The following is a 14,022-nucleotide window of genomic DNA, read 5'->3' on the forward strand; positions in this document are numbered from 1 at the left end:
TTAAAAATCTGAAATGTAAGATCTTAAATGGTGAGTGATATTGTTCCAAGAATTAAGGAGGAAAATGGATATCATGAGATACAGACACAATAGAAAAATGTTTGGCTTATGCAGCATTTTAACAGGTATTAGCTGTCTTTTACTTTGTTTTTCTTGCTTTGGAAGAAGGTTTAGGGGAGGGGGTGGTTGATCTGGAATGGAAGGTTGTATTGCAAGTAACCATGAACAAATTTTTAAGGTTCAGTATGTTACAAGAGTTTGATAAACTCTTTAAAAACCTAGATGTTGTCTCCACTTTCTGAGTCTGCACAAAGCCTCGGAATCTCATAAAGAGAGATTACGTTTAAGAACTCTGGCACTTTGCTTTTAGTCGAAACCATAAAAAGACTAAAAGAACAGTCATTTCTAATCCTGTCTAGTACATTCCAGCTAAATGGCAAGAGGAAGACATAGAATAAAAGGAACTATTCAGGCATTTCAGAACTTCAACAAATGTTGAGTTAAATTCCTTTCTCAAGGGACTTGATTCTTCTGAACATGCTTCTCTTGTCTTTTACACTCTGTACCTCCTGCCACTGCATTTTTTCATCTTCCTTCCTCGAGGTGACTCGACTTGACGAAATCAAAGATGGGAAAAAAACATAGTAAGTCATATCTTACAAAGGCAAGTGAAAGAAATGTATTTAATAATTCATTTTGGAATTATAGTTCACGTCACCATTTATCGTGCTTAAAACCGGTAATAAATGGTTTGTAAAATCACATTACATGGCTAAATCAGAAGAGGACCAATGAAACAATGCAATCTATTTAATTCTTTAGGGCCAATCTACAGTCACAAAATGTGGAAGAGACAAAGAAAGACTGGGCTCCTCACTGACACTAGAAAAAAACACAGAACATTCATTGCCCAAGGCCACCCTATTTGCCTGGAACCACACAAATGCAATCATGTGTGGCTTCCTTTGCCAATGTATCCAACTAGATTTTTATCTTATGGATCTTAAAAAAGAGATCATCTACATGAAGTTTCAAATCTAAACTCCGTATGCCTCTCAAGATCACTAAAAATCAGGTGGATGTTCCCTACCAAAAGAGTCAGCAGACTGATTAAACCAACCCAGTATTTTTGCTTCTGGATTGATTTTACATAGTGAATTTTCACATCAGATATTCACTCAATGGGTGAAGCCTTATATTAATAGACCCATTTTAAATGAACTGTCCAAAATGTCTTGAAACTTTGATAATTATGGCTCTTTCCCCATTTAGAAGCTCTAAATCTTACGAGCAACATAATTTTCCTATGTACCATTTTTTGACTACAAGTACATCCTAATATCAAACAAAAATGATTGAAAAGTAAACTGGTTCATGTGTCAGCATAATCTAAATTTGGAAGGCATCATCTTATAAGTAGAAATGGTGCTAAAATTCTGAAGTTAGAAGGTTTACTGTAAGTAAGAAGCCAAAAGTTCAGACATTAACCAAAGTTGATCCAAACCTCTTAGGTTGGAAACATCACAAAAGCGGGCTTTTCCACGAAATGGCCTGTATTTCCTGTTTTTAGCTAAGCTGGGAGTGCAATAGGAACAATACTTATTATGGCATGTCATTGCTTCTACTTTTGGTCTGAAAACACCAAGCAGACGCTATGAGTGTGACGAATCAAAAGAAAAAAAAGTTGAGTGGAGAGGTGTTCTGGGCTATGAAAAGGAGAGTTAATGGGAACAGAATTTCCTAACTTGACCACCAGTTAACCATAGCTTGGACGCCCAGTGTGCTATGAGTCACTAGCAACTTGCTCCAAAATAACACAAGAACATCTTGGGCTAAATCATTACTGGAGTATATTGTTAATAATATTTCCAAAAAAAAAAAAAAAAATCAACTAGAAACAGTTATCCAATGGGTAAAATGGCACTCATATAAACTCCTTTTTACAGAATAAATCTGGAAAGGAGACAGCATGAGCCACTTGCTAGACAGATAGTCTGATAATGTTATTCACCACGTGCATTTAGAAATTTTGGGCAAAAATCACAGCTCCCATCCACAGGTTGATAATAACTCTTCACAGGAAAAGTGTGGAATTGTTAAAGACAGAACACACACTGAATTTTCAAAAGCAAAGTCTCCAAAGTCTTATGGATTGTGAAGACAGAACTATATGTTGCATCTTCCAGAAGGCCACTTACTGCTGTTATATGAAACTTACTTTCCTAGAGACTTTAAAACTAAAACTTCCTAACTGATAAGCTCAAACCACTAATATTCAACCATTTAGTTAATATAATTGTAGGATCTACACAGTAGCGATTGTGCATACTCCATTAAGAAAGCAAATTTGGGAGCTATCACGCTTTTCTACTTAATTGCTCTGTGATAAACAACAGGGTATGAAGTTGGACAAGTCACTTAGTGATACAATATTTAAGTGTCCTCTTCTTTAACCTGGACATATGACTTACCCCCTAATCAATCAATCCCCAAAGATGAAGTACAAAAGTTTCTAATAATAAAACACAGGAGAAAACAAAACAAATGTTTGGCCAAGACCAGAGAGCCTTAATAGTAGAAATATATTGACACTAACCTAAACAGGAAGTTTGTGAGTTCTTGCAGAGTAAAAGCCAGAAAACAACAAAATGAGACAGCAGAATTGAGACATGGGTGTAGGTGTCACTGGCTTCCTCATCCATCCTTTTGTGGAGAGCTGTCATTCCTAGAACAAGGAGCAGGACTGGCAGCCTGGTGGTCAGGGCAGTGGCCTCGGGCAGGGGGTTGGGGGGGTTAGAGCTTCCTGGTGCAGTGACTCACCAAGGTCAAACAGAAGAGCAGAGAATGCAAGGTTCAAAACTACCCCTGGGGCAAGTTCTCCACCAAGGTCAGAGTATGAAGCAAAGCAGAGCAAGAGTCAGTAAATTCTAGAATAGGGAGCTATGCCAGAATCACAGGCAGAAAGATGATAAGAGGGTCTAGACCTTTGTAGGGAGTAAGGATGACAGGTCTAGAACGTACTTTCGGTGGGTGCAGTGAATGAGGACCTGCCCTAAGGTCTGGGGCAGGAATCCTGCACTGGCGTGTGCTGCTTTGGTCTCTTCTATTTCTGTGGGTTTGACAATCTCCATTTTACCACTGTTCCTGTCTCTCCCCTTTGTTTATACCCTTGATATTTCATATGTGTATTGAGTGTCCCCAAGAGTTTATACTCCAGGTCTAAGTAATACTTAACGTGAAAGCAGATTAATCAAATGCACATACGGTATGTTTGTTATTCATTTTTATGACTGGGTTAATAATTTAGTAATTTCAGTCGATGATTAAAAAACAAGAGAGATAAAGTAATAATGGGTCTCTTGTTCGGTGGCAGTCAGGCTTCCTTCCTGGAGCCGTGCTGTTGGCGGGCTCTGAATCAGGCATGAGCTCCACTGTGAGACCACATTCAGTTGATGGTAAAGCCTGGAATAGTGTTACTGGACTTTAATCTAGCAGACTATGTATATTTGTTTGTTCAACTTTGATCTCATGACAAAAAAAGGCTGTGTTTAATTTCTTTAGAAGGACTTGCCTGGCAGAAGTAATCCTGACACAAAGGAAACTCAAACTACATAGAAGCCAAACAAATACATACAGAGTGACTCCCCTCATTTATGAATTACATGACAATGAAACCCTTTAGTGTGTTATGCACTGGGGCAATGACCATGCCCCATTCATTGTTTATTCCCCAGCATTTAAGTATTGTGTCTGCCATATGGCAGACATTCTGGAAACCTTCAGTGAACTGAACTGAACTGCACCGCTCATAACCCCATCACTGGTCTCCTTTCATCCCTCCAGGGAACAAGCTGTACTTGACCTCCACTCAGCCATCACTTCCTCACAAAGACCCTCTCCAACCTCCCCAACTTGATCAATTCCCCCTAATAGTTATATTTCTACCATTATGCACTCTCCTTCAAAGCACCTATTAGCTGTAATTGTACATTTACTTGCAAGGCTCTTTGATATAAACAATACAAACCATAAACACAAAATTCCAAAGAGGCAAGGACTGTGTCTTTTTGTTTTTCGCTCATGCGGTAAATATCATTTTTGTTGGCACTCAGTAAATATTTGTGAAAGTGGTGGACCAAGAACCTATCATTTTCATGGTTCCCTCTCATTCTAATAATACTCACAAGACCTCAAATAACATGCAATAAATTATTCAACACACACTCACGTAATAGTCAGAGCTGGGAAAGCAAGTGTGCAATGCAGGCCATCCACTGAGGAAGAATTTTGACAAGGCAAAGGAAAAATGCAAATATCTTTCATTATGGCTAGAAGTTAAGTCTCCATTCTGGAACATACCATTAAAATGTTTGTGGAGAAATGTTTACTCTTTTATAGGCATCTCAGTTGTCTCATTTTTTTTTAAAGCATAATCCATTAAACTGAGCCACTAAAGGTCAAAAATCTCAAATATTTTCAATTTCAAATGGCCTAATCTAGCAGCCTATGTATATTTGCTTACATGGTTAGGTAAGCCATATGTAAGCAGTTTTTCTGTGAAATTGTTCTCTGTACCTTGGGAGTAAAAACAAACAACAAACAAAAACAAAACAGAAATACTCTGCTGATCGAAAATATAATACTGAAAAATATGAAATATGGTAAATATTAAGGTTATTTTCTAGTTTAAGACAAAGAAGGAGAAGAAACAGAAGCATGGTCATATTTGATCTAATATCTGAACATTTACAATAAACCAATAAATCCAATTATTCTAGGCAGCAACTTAATAAGTAAAATCCCAGGAGAATGATTAAGAGGCACAAAAATAACAAAAACCAAAGAAGGCTATTGCTTCGATGGGACCATATTTATGAAGGAACCCCTGTGTGTCAGCATACTCAGCACAAAAGATTCATCAGGGAGAGACACAGATAGAGTCCCTGCCCTCAAGAACTTATCATCAATGAAAGAGGCCTCAACGCCATGTGAAAAGATGCTCAGCATCACTCATCAACGGGAAAACGGAAATCAAAACTAGAAGGAGATATCACCTCACTCCTGTCAGAATGGCTAAAATAAAACAGATAAGGAATAACCAGAATTTATGAGGATGTGGAGAAAATAGAACCCTTGTACATTGGTGGTGGGAATGTAAACTGGTGCAGCCACTGTGTAAACAGTAGGGAAGTCCCTGAAAAAGAAAAATAAGCTAGAAATACCATATGATCTAATAATTCCACTACTAGCTATTTACCCAAAGAAAACAAAAACGCTAATTCAAAAAGATACATGCACCCCTACGGTTACCGAAGTATTATTTACAATAGCCAAATTAGGGAAGCAAGCCAAATACAAAAGCCAAATTAAGGTGTCCACAGATGAATGCATAAGGAAGATGTGGTAGATATATACGGTGGAATAGTACTCAGCCGTAAAACGGATAAGATCAGGCCATTTGTGACAACATGGATGGACCAGAGGGTATTATGCTAAATGAAACAAGTCAAAGAAAGACAAATACCGTATGATTTCACTCATATATGGCATCTCAAAGAGGCAAATGAATAAACAAACAAAAAGTAGAATCAGGCCTTTTTGGAGAACAGACTGATGAGTTGCCAGAGGGGAGGGTAGTGAAGGGTTGGGCAAAACGGGTGAAGGCCAGAGGGAGATCCAGACTTCCAATCGTGGAACGAATGAGACACAAGAATAAAAGGCACAGCATCAGGAATACGGTCACTGGTACTGTGACAGCATTGTGTGGCGCCAGAGGCAGGTGCACTTGTAGTGAGCACAGCGTGATGTACAGACTTACCGAATCTGTGTTGTGCACATGAAGCTTATGTAACATCGTGCGTCAACCATTCTCACATTTAACAAATCATTTAAAAAGCAATGAAAGAGGCCCTCTTCAGAGCATCCCAAGCTTCCTCCTGCCCCCTGGGCTACACTCCTGATCTCAGGCAGGGCCACATAGATGCTCTCCTTCCCCTCTAGGGAATCACTTCTCTTCAAGTAGCCAGAATTTTTAGGCACAGTGATTGCACCCAGTCAGGTTTCAATAAATATTTTTAGGCTAAATTAAAGAACAGATTAATTAATCACCTAATTGATATGAGAGGGAGATCTGTACTGTAGAAGCTGGGTGAGGGCACCTATAGCTTGCTCCCAACAAAGGTCAGGTTTCTCTGGCTTGGCTCTGATCTACTAAGCTTTTGAGTGTATTTCTTGATGACTCATCTGTCATCTGAGATAAAGAAGACATTTTTATGGCTGACTGAAAGTCAGCCTTGCCCAAAAGTGAAAGTTCGGTTTTCTTCTTTAACCATGTAATATGGGTAGCAGATACCCCTGAATCTTAGAAGGTAGAAGAACCACAGTTCTGTCATTGTATGACCTGGGGAAAATCATAAAACCTCTTTGTACCCATTTTTGTCATCTGTAAAATGTTGATAATCAGAAAGAAATTTTGTGAGACTTAAATGAGACAGCACATGGAACGCATCTGGCAAAGCATCTGGCTTCTAGTAAGCACTCAGCCTGTGTTGGTATGATGATTAATACTATCATGTTAACTGTGGCATTATTCCTCTTCCTATCTATATTTTGTTGGGGAAATCAAAGTCCTGGTTAGATTGAAGAGCTCTGGTAAAAAGCTCAAAAAAAAAAAAAAAGACCTGGTAATTTCATTCACTCACTCTACCAATACTTAGTGAGTTTCTGCAAGTATCTGGGTTGACCAGCTCCCAGAGTCAAATGGGCAACTTACTGAGGACGTGGAAGGAAGGGAGAAGGTAGAACTGAGAAAGAATAGAAAGAATAAGTGAAACACAAGTTAATGGAACCAAACTAAGGTCCAATCGTTGGGGTAGTTATTATAAATAAAAGGGATCAGGTACAGAAGTGAATTTAGAGTCACTGGGTAGTGCTAAGCCTTAAAAAACTGTATTAACCTTTAACAAGAGGAGAGTGTAAGTTTGGAGAACTTTCTTACCCATGCCTGGACCCTACTTAACCTAAAATGCTAAAAAAAACCTCCCCATCTTAAATAGCATAAATCTCATCAGAGATGGTTTGTTGGGTTATTGGTCATCATAATAAAAACCAAGAGATAGAACATGGTTACCTTGGAAAGAATTATCATTCAAAAATGAACTGCAAACCTATTCATAAAAGGAAGTCTACACTGAGCTGATGATGAAAATCCAGCCTAGAGAGGAACAGTGAGAATAATTTCCTAATATGTTGAGTAATAAAATGGGAAAGTAAAAGCAACTCATCAGACCAAAGACATATCCCAGGTTGCTCACGGCTGGTCTTAAAGAGAAAAGTTAGCAGTGGAGGAGCAGCAGTGACTTATCTGAAAGTCACCAGATTCTCTGCAGGGTCATTATTTGCTGACTGCTTTCCACCAACTACATATCTGGTTTCCACCAACCATGCCAGAATATCCTGCTAGAAATACGCTAGACTCAGGAAACCGCGTATGCGTAGACTCTAAACGTCTTGTGGGATTTTTTGTTTATTTTTTAAACAGGCCAGAGATGAGATGGAGGGACAGGAAGATGCCTTGTGACCTGTCAGAACTGTGAAGGCTATTTTCAAGCTAACAGTTAACCAGTCGTACTTGTACAGGTGCTGGAAGAAGACAAGACATACCTGGGTCAGAGAAAACTGACTTTATTACTCTCAGCTGTAGTGGTACCAGAGTATTAGCATTTTCTTGCACTGGTCCTCAGAACACCAACTGACATAGGGCAACACCAGAAGGGTCAGGTGGCGCCTGGACATAGAGTGAGCATTATAGGAGGGGAACCCTGAGCTTAGGGAACCTGAACCTTTTATACTTCTCAGTAAGCATGCCTAGCTTTTGGACAGAGACATTGTCTCCATTTTCCAAGGTGTTCACTATATAAACATTCTTGAAATGATAGAGCAGAATAAAGTCAGTTAGTTCTTCTGCTCACAAAACATGTCAAAACGAGACCCCCAATCTGAGAATTGTCTCCCAACATGACCTTGACACTAAGTGCACTCATGATTTTCTCTTCTATTTCCTCTTCTGTAAGGTCAGCACAGATTTCTAAAACTTGTCTTTTACCATTTCCTAAAAGGATTTGGGGATTCATATTTTAAGAGGCCTTTGCAATATAGAATATCTCTTTTCTACCAGTGCCAGAACAATATTCAAAAGTATAGTCTATACCTATTATGGGTTTAAGTTAGGCATAGTCCTCCTGTATACTATGAAAGTATTTTAATAATGTCCCCTGCACCTACCTACCAGTCAGTCTACCCAAGCCTCCTAAGTAAGGCTGTAACAGGGAATAGATGAAAGGCGTGACGTTAATACTTACTAGCTGTTGCTTTGGATGAGTCACTTCTTCCTCTACCTTAATCTCCTCATTGTCAAATGTGGCTAATAACACTCACTCTTCCTACCACACACAACGAGAAAGTCAAACATCATAACATCTGTGGGAGCATTTCATAACCAAGAAAATGTCTTTAAAGTGATTTAAAGACACAGCTCGCTGTGCCTTCAGAGACACCTTTAGTGTAGGCACATATACACCAAGTCTGGTCTTGTCTTATCCTCAGAAATTGGGTCATCATCATGCATCATGCAGAGTTGTTGGGTAATCAGTTATCTGGAATTAGATTCACGTGTTATGAAATGTCTAGGAGATACCGCTTTACCATCAAGGATTTGGGGGGAGGCTGTGGGGTAAAAGAGGGAAGAAGAGGGAGGGAGCACAGTGTTATTTCTAGGTCAGAAGCCATTTCCAAATATATAAAATAGCCAAAACTGTGATGCCAAACAATGGTTTGGGTCAATTTTTGGTTGAAAATCAGTAAATAGGAAAAAGATAAAACATATTATCACTTTTCCTTAAAATCTTCATAAATGTGTCTTCATGTTTTTATCTTTTCCTAAGATACCAATAAGACTATTGTAAGAGTATATTATTTTTTCCCAACAGTGTTAGGGTGGATCTACAGGCAATGCACAAAGGTCTCAAGAAAAATAGTTTAAACATCCTAAAGGATGCATCGCAGCTGGTGAGGCAGTTTTCATGGTGCAAATTACAAAGGCTTGGATCCAAAATTCTGCTCTCTGCCTAATTTTCCAGAAATAGAAAAACATATAGACTTTTAATACAGTAAAAAGGCCAGGAGCACAAGCACTATCAGATCAAAACCGAGAAGCAAAGAGACCAGGAGAAAGCGAAGACGGCAGGAATCTGCTACTGATGCATAGCTTTGAAATGAAAACCAGAATAAGAATGAAAAAGAACTAAAATATGGAAATCATATGTCATTATATTATTTCCTTTAGGAAGAAAGCTTGACCTGGATCATTCCTATCCCCAGGACCTTGTGCTCTAGTCTCTTTTCAGAAGTTGCCAAATTTTGGCAAAGATAACCACTTAAAGGAAACAAGTTTTCCATCAAAATTAAGCCCAACAAAATTATCTCTTCCCTGAATTACCTTTGAGCTTCAAATGCTTTGAGTCAGTAATGAAATTAGATGTATCTAAGCATGTTTCCAATAGCATCCAATAGTCTAGAAGGAAGTGATTTGTAGAGCTCCTCATTATGAACTCTGTTTCTGGAGAATAATGACTTCAGAAGTCCGCTTTGTGTATCACTTGTTTTCTATGCACTACTCTGTTTTTCCATTCTTTTTTTTCTCTCTTAGCTTATTTGGTCTGGTCTTCCAGTTCCTTTTTTTTTTTTTAATTTTTTTTAACACTTATTTTTTGAGAGAGAAAGAGACAGAGCACGAGTGGGGCTGGGATAGAGAGAGAGGGAGACACAGATTCTGAAGCAGGGTTCAGGCCATCAGCACACAGCCTGATGTGGGGCTTGAACTCAATGAACTGTGAGATCATGACCTGAGCCAAAGTCAGACGCTTAAAGGACTGAGCCACAAGGTGCCCCTGGTCTTCCAGTTTCTTCACCCTGTGTTCTAATGTGTTCACCCATCTATTCAAAACATCTAAAGTTCTTAGTATTATATTCTTCAGTGGGAGAATGTCCATTTGCTGAATCTCTATAGATTCCAATCCTCTGTTGAAGTTACCATCTCTTCAACAATTTTGCTTCACCATTTTCTCCTTTTTCTTGATCATATTAAAAACATAGCTCTTTTAAAGTCCCTTATGTGGTAAGTGCAATATCCCAATCATTTCTGGGTTTATTGTGTTTTTTTTTTCTCTTGGGTTTCAGTCATTTCTTCCTGTTTTATGGCATGCCTTGTCTTTTATTGAATATTACAGAGACTCTGAATGATATCTTTCTTCAAAGAGGGTTAAATATTTTCCTGGCATTCAGAAAAAATAAACCTGGTAGATCTCCTGCTCCCCTCTAGGTTTTACATGAAGCTCTGTTAGTACCTATTTCAGTTTTCCTAGAGTAAGATCCCTGCTCCTGGGGTTTGACAGCAGGGTCTCCACCGAAAGCCCGGGGTTATTTACCAATACCCCTCTACCTTGGCAACACTTAATTCCTGTCTCTCCCCTACCACCATATGGCTGTGAATAACCCAGAGCAGATATTTGGGCATCAGATAGACTTTTGTACTAGGTTTCTTAAGGTCTCTGCCCTGCTTATGCGCAGGTGAGTAGTTAGCAAATGAGCAGAATTATATGTAGATATTTGGGCTACTTTTCTGTGGTTTCCTCCTCTCTAGAAATGCACGCCTCTAGTCCTAGCCACTTGGGTTGCCCCAAATTCTGACTTATTTGTTCCCTGGTCCAGTAACAAAGCCACCTTCTTCTTATACTTCATTTATGATATGGGCATCAAAAGAGAATCAAACTCCCTCCTTAAGGTCAGTAGAGCAGCAAAGACAGCTTGACATAGTAGAATGAGGCTAGGCAGAGTTAACGGTATAGGGGATAGCCTACTAAAATAGGAGGCAGTAGAAACAGCCTGATTTACTATAGCAAACAAGAATAGGCACAATTCAATGTCAAAGTGGCAGAAAATCAGGTAAGCACTTACATCAGGCAGACTAGGCGATCCTCAAAATCTTGAACTCCAATATGAGCAAGGCATCTAGAAGGCAAAGAATTCTGAAGTGAATTCTGGGTTAGCTCCATGGGCCTCTGGTGTTCCAATTAATTTTCCCTGCCAGAGGAAGTCTTTTATTTTGTCTAGGTCATGGCTAATCAATCAGACTCAATCATTGAGAGGCTTAAAGCAACTTTGACTACTTAAACAGTGACCTTGGCCCTCAGAATTGTATAAGGATATATATATTTCTGTCAGGAGATCTATAATCTACCATCATTCCCTTGGATTCTGTTTCAGACTGCAAGAGAGCCTCCTATATCCTCAGCATATTCAAACTCATCAGTCAGCCAGCCATCCAACAGAGATGAGGGGTCTTCCAGCCTGTGGGAGTTGTAACTCACAGCAAACTAAATAACCTACTTAATAAAAAAATCATTTATAAGAAAATAATTTTTTAATAAAAATGTAAATTTAATCAACTATCCAGGCTTTCTCTCACACATACTATATTTACCATGAGCGATGTATTATTTAATGACTGATATTTAAGTTTTAAAGAACACAATTTTTATTTTCTAGCTAAGCAGCTGCAAGCTGCTTATTTTTAATTTAATTTCATTTAATTTAAATTTATTTATATTATTAAATTATTTTATTATTTATTTATTTTATAATTAAATTTTATTATTAAATAAAACATTTATTAAAAGAAATTTAATTTAAATAAAATGCAAGCATTTTTTACGTGTTTATCACTATATTCCTCTCCTACTTATTAGGGAAAAGATGAAGTACTCATCATCTGGATATTCCCAGAGCCTAGCACTAACACACACATTATTCAATAGGTGAAAAATGAGTTAACCAATTAAACATTGAGATGGGTTTGTACTAATCCAAGGAAATGCCCATCCTGCTGATATCAAGTTAAATGGACTTTCTTATCAGGTACAACTCTATAATAAACGTGGAGAAGAGAAAAGAATCTGGGATCGTTAAGATTCTAAGTTACAGATTCTTTATTAGGAAGGACGTAGGGTATAATCAAAAGAGCAGAAGAAGAGAGGGTTTGTTCAAGAACTGGTTCTGCCACTATCTGAGAATGTGTCTTTGAGCAGGGCACACAATGCCTAGGGATTCAGTTTCCTCACCTGTCAAAGGAGAGGTAAGTGTCCCTCCACAGAGCCCACACCCTGCACTGGGTGGTGAGCTAAACACCAGTCCCCTCCCCTGCAAGAAACCAAGTAGTTCCTCTTAGTTTCTATAGATTATCTCTGTGCCACCGGTGCCATGAAAAGCAGACTACATGATCCCAGAAATTTTTCCAACTCTGCAAGTTTTTAATTCATGTTTAACTGGATGAGACTAAAAAAGAAGCTGTCAACTTTTGTAATCAGAACCAAAAATAAACCCACTTTCATGGTGCCCAAACTAAGAATTTCTGAGAAAAATCCCCAAGACGTTCATAATTTTTCAACTTACATACTTAATAAATATTTCATCCATGCCTTAAACTCATTTACTCAGAATTCATCACAAAACTTATTTTCTGAGAACTAATGCCACTTCTAAAAGGACTTCTCAGTCTATTCTTTTTTAGCATAAAGCTGGAGTTTCAAAGCAAAATAATTTAATTTAGTAACTCAGCTACCAATTACTTTGCTTTATGTAGTTTTAAATAATTGAAAACATTATTTTCCTGTTTCTCACTTATTGGGTTTTACCATGAGCTAACAATGCTTATAAAAGAAATCACTGGAACACTGAGAAGCCCTTCTCCAGAAAGCAAATTTCCACATGATCTCTAATTTTTTTAGTATTTTAATATGGGATAGTGATGCCTGGGTGGCTCAGTTGGTTGAGTGTCCAACTTCAGCTCAGGCCATGATCTCACAGCTCAGATGTTCGAGCCCCATGTCGGGCTCTGTGCTGACAGCTCAGAGCCTGGAGTCTGCTTCGGATTCTGTCTCTGTCTCTCTCTGGCCCTCCCCTACTCAAGCTGCCTGTCTGTCTGTCTGTCTGTCTCTCTCTCTCAAAAACAAATAAACATTAAAAAAATTAATTTGGGACAGTAAATCTTTCATTGTTCTCGATAATATTAATTATTAAAGTAAATATAATATCTAACAGCTGGGGGGGTAGTTATATATACATCAACACAATACTCAACACTTTAAATAAACTACTGAGTTCTCACAACTGCACAAAGTAGGTTTTACTACAGTCCCCATTTTCTAGACAGGAAGGTAAGAAACAAGCTCTCACATTTAATGACAGCCTCGCCCCAGTGACCAGACTCCGGAGCCCACGTCTGGAGACACTGTGGCATACAGCTGCACACCAGCATCTACTATAGGACATTAATACCCTGGGAATGAAATAAACCAGGATGTTGAAAATTGCTAAAAACAACAGCAGTCAGCTAGAATTCATTCTACTCTTTTCTATTTATTTTTATTTTCCTCAGAATATATTACCCCATCATAAATTAGATAGGATGAGGTAATGAGAAAAAAAAAAAAAAAAGCAATAGACAAACAGCTAAAGCCGGGAAATGTGCACTTACCATCAGTTTTGCCACTGGCTATGTGGCTTTGGACAAGTCTTTAAATATATATTCCAAGCTGGGAGTGGGGGGGAGGTGACTTTAATTTTACCTACATGAAAATTCACAAGGGCTTTAGGGAGTTACATCAATAGTATTATCAATCACCAAACTGAGCTTCAAAAAACTATCCTAAGATGGTTTTAAAAACGGTTTCCTTTGTTTCATGGGTCTTTTCCTATAAATAGGAGTAAAATTGGCAGTATTTCCTGCATGACACGTCTTCATTACCCTGCAACTTTCTAAAGACAAACCGCATTAGATCAACTCTAGAGAGGCCACATTTAGATGACAGAGCAATTAGCAAACACTTCCTCAAGTTTATTCACCTTACAGGATGGATGCCTTGCCTTTTGTTTTTAAGAAAAAATAAACTGAAATTAAAAGAAGGC

General features: G+C 38.3%; 1 long non-coding RNA gene across 2 annotated transcripts in view; it reads right to left on the reverse strand.

The window, feature by feature from the left end:
- LOC128315519 (uncharacterized) overlaps positions 1-11,588 on the reverse strand; it is a 283,478-nt gene extending 271,890 nt beyond the window's left edge. For both annotated transcript variants that reach the window (XR_008298335.1, XR_008298334.1), the window contains exon 1: positions 11,014-11,588. This is a non-coding gene — a long non-coding RNA (uncharacterized LOC128315519). The remainder of the gene's footprint in view (positions 1-11,013) is intronic.
- Between the last annotated feature and the right edge of the window lie 2,434 nt (positions 11,589-14,022).

This window comes from Acinonyx jubatus, chromosome B2 (genome assembly GCF_027475565.1).
Source record: "Acinonyx jubatus isolate Ajub_Pintada_27869175 chromosome B2, VMU_Ajub_asm_v1.0, whole genome shotgun sequence".
In the NCBI taxonomy this organism is placed as follows: domain Eukaryota; kingdom Metazoa; phylum Chordata; class Mammalia; order Carnivora; family Felidae; genus Acinonyx; species Acinonyx jubatus.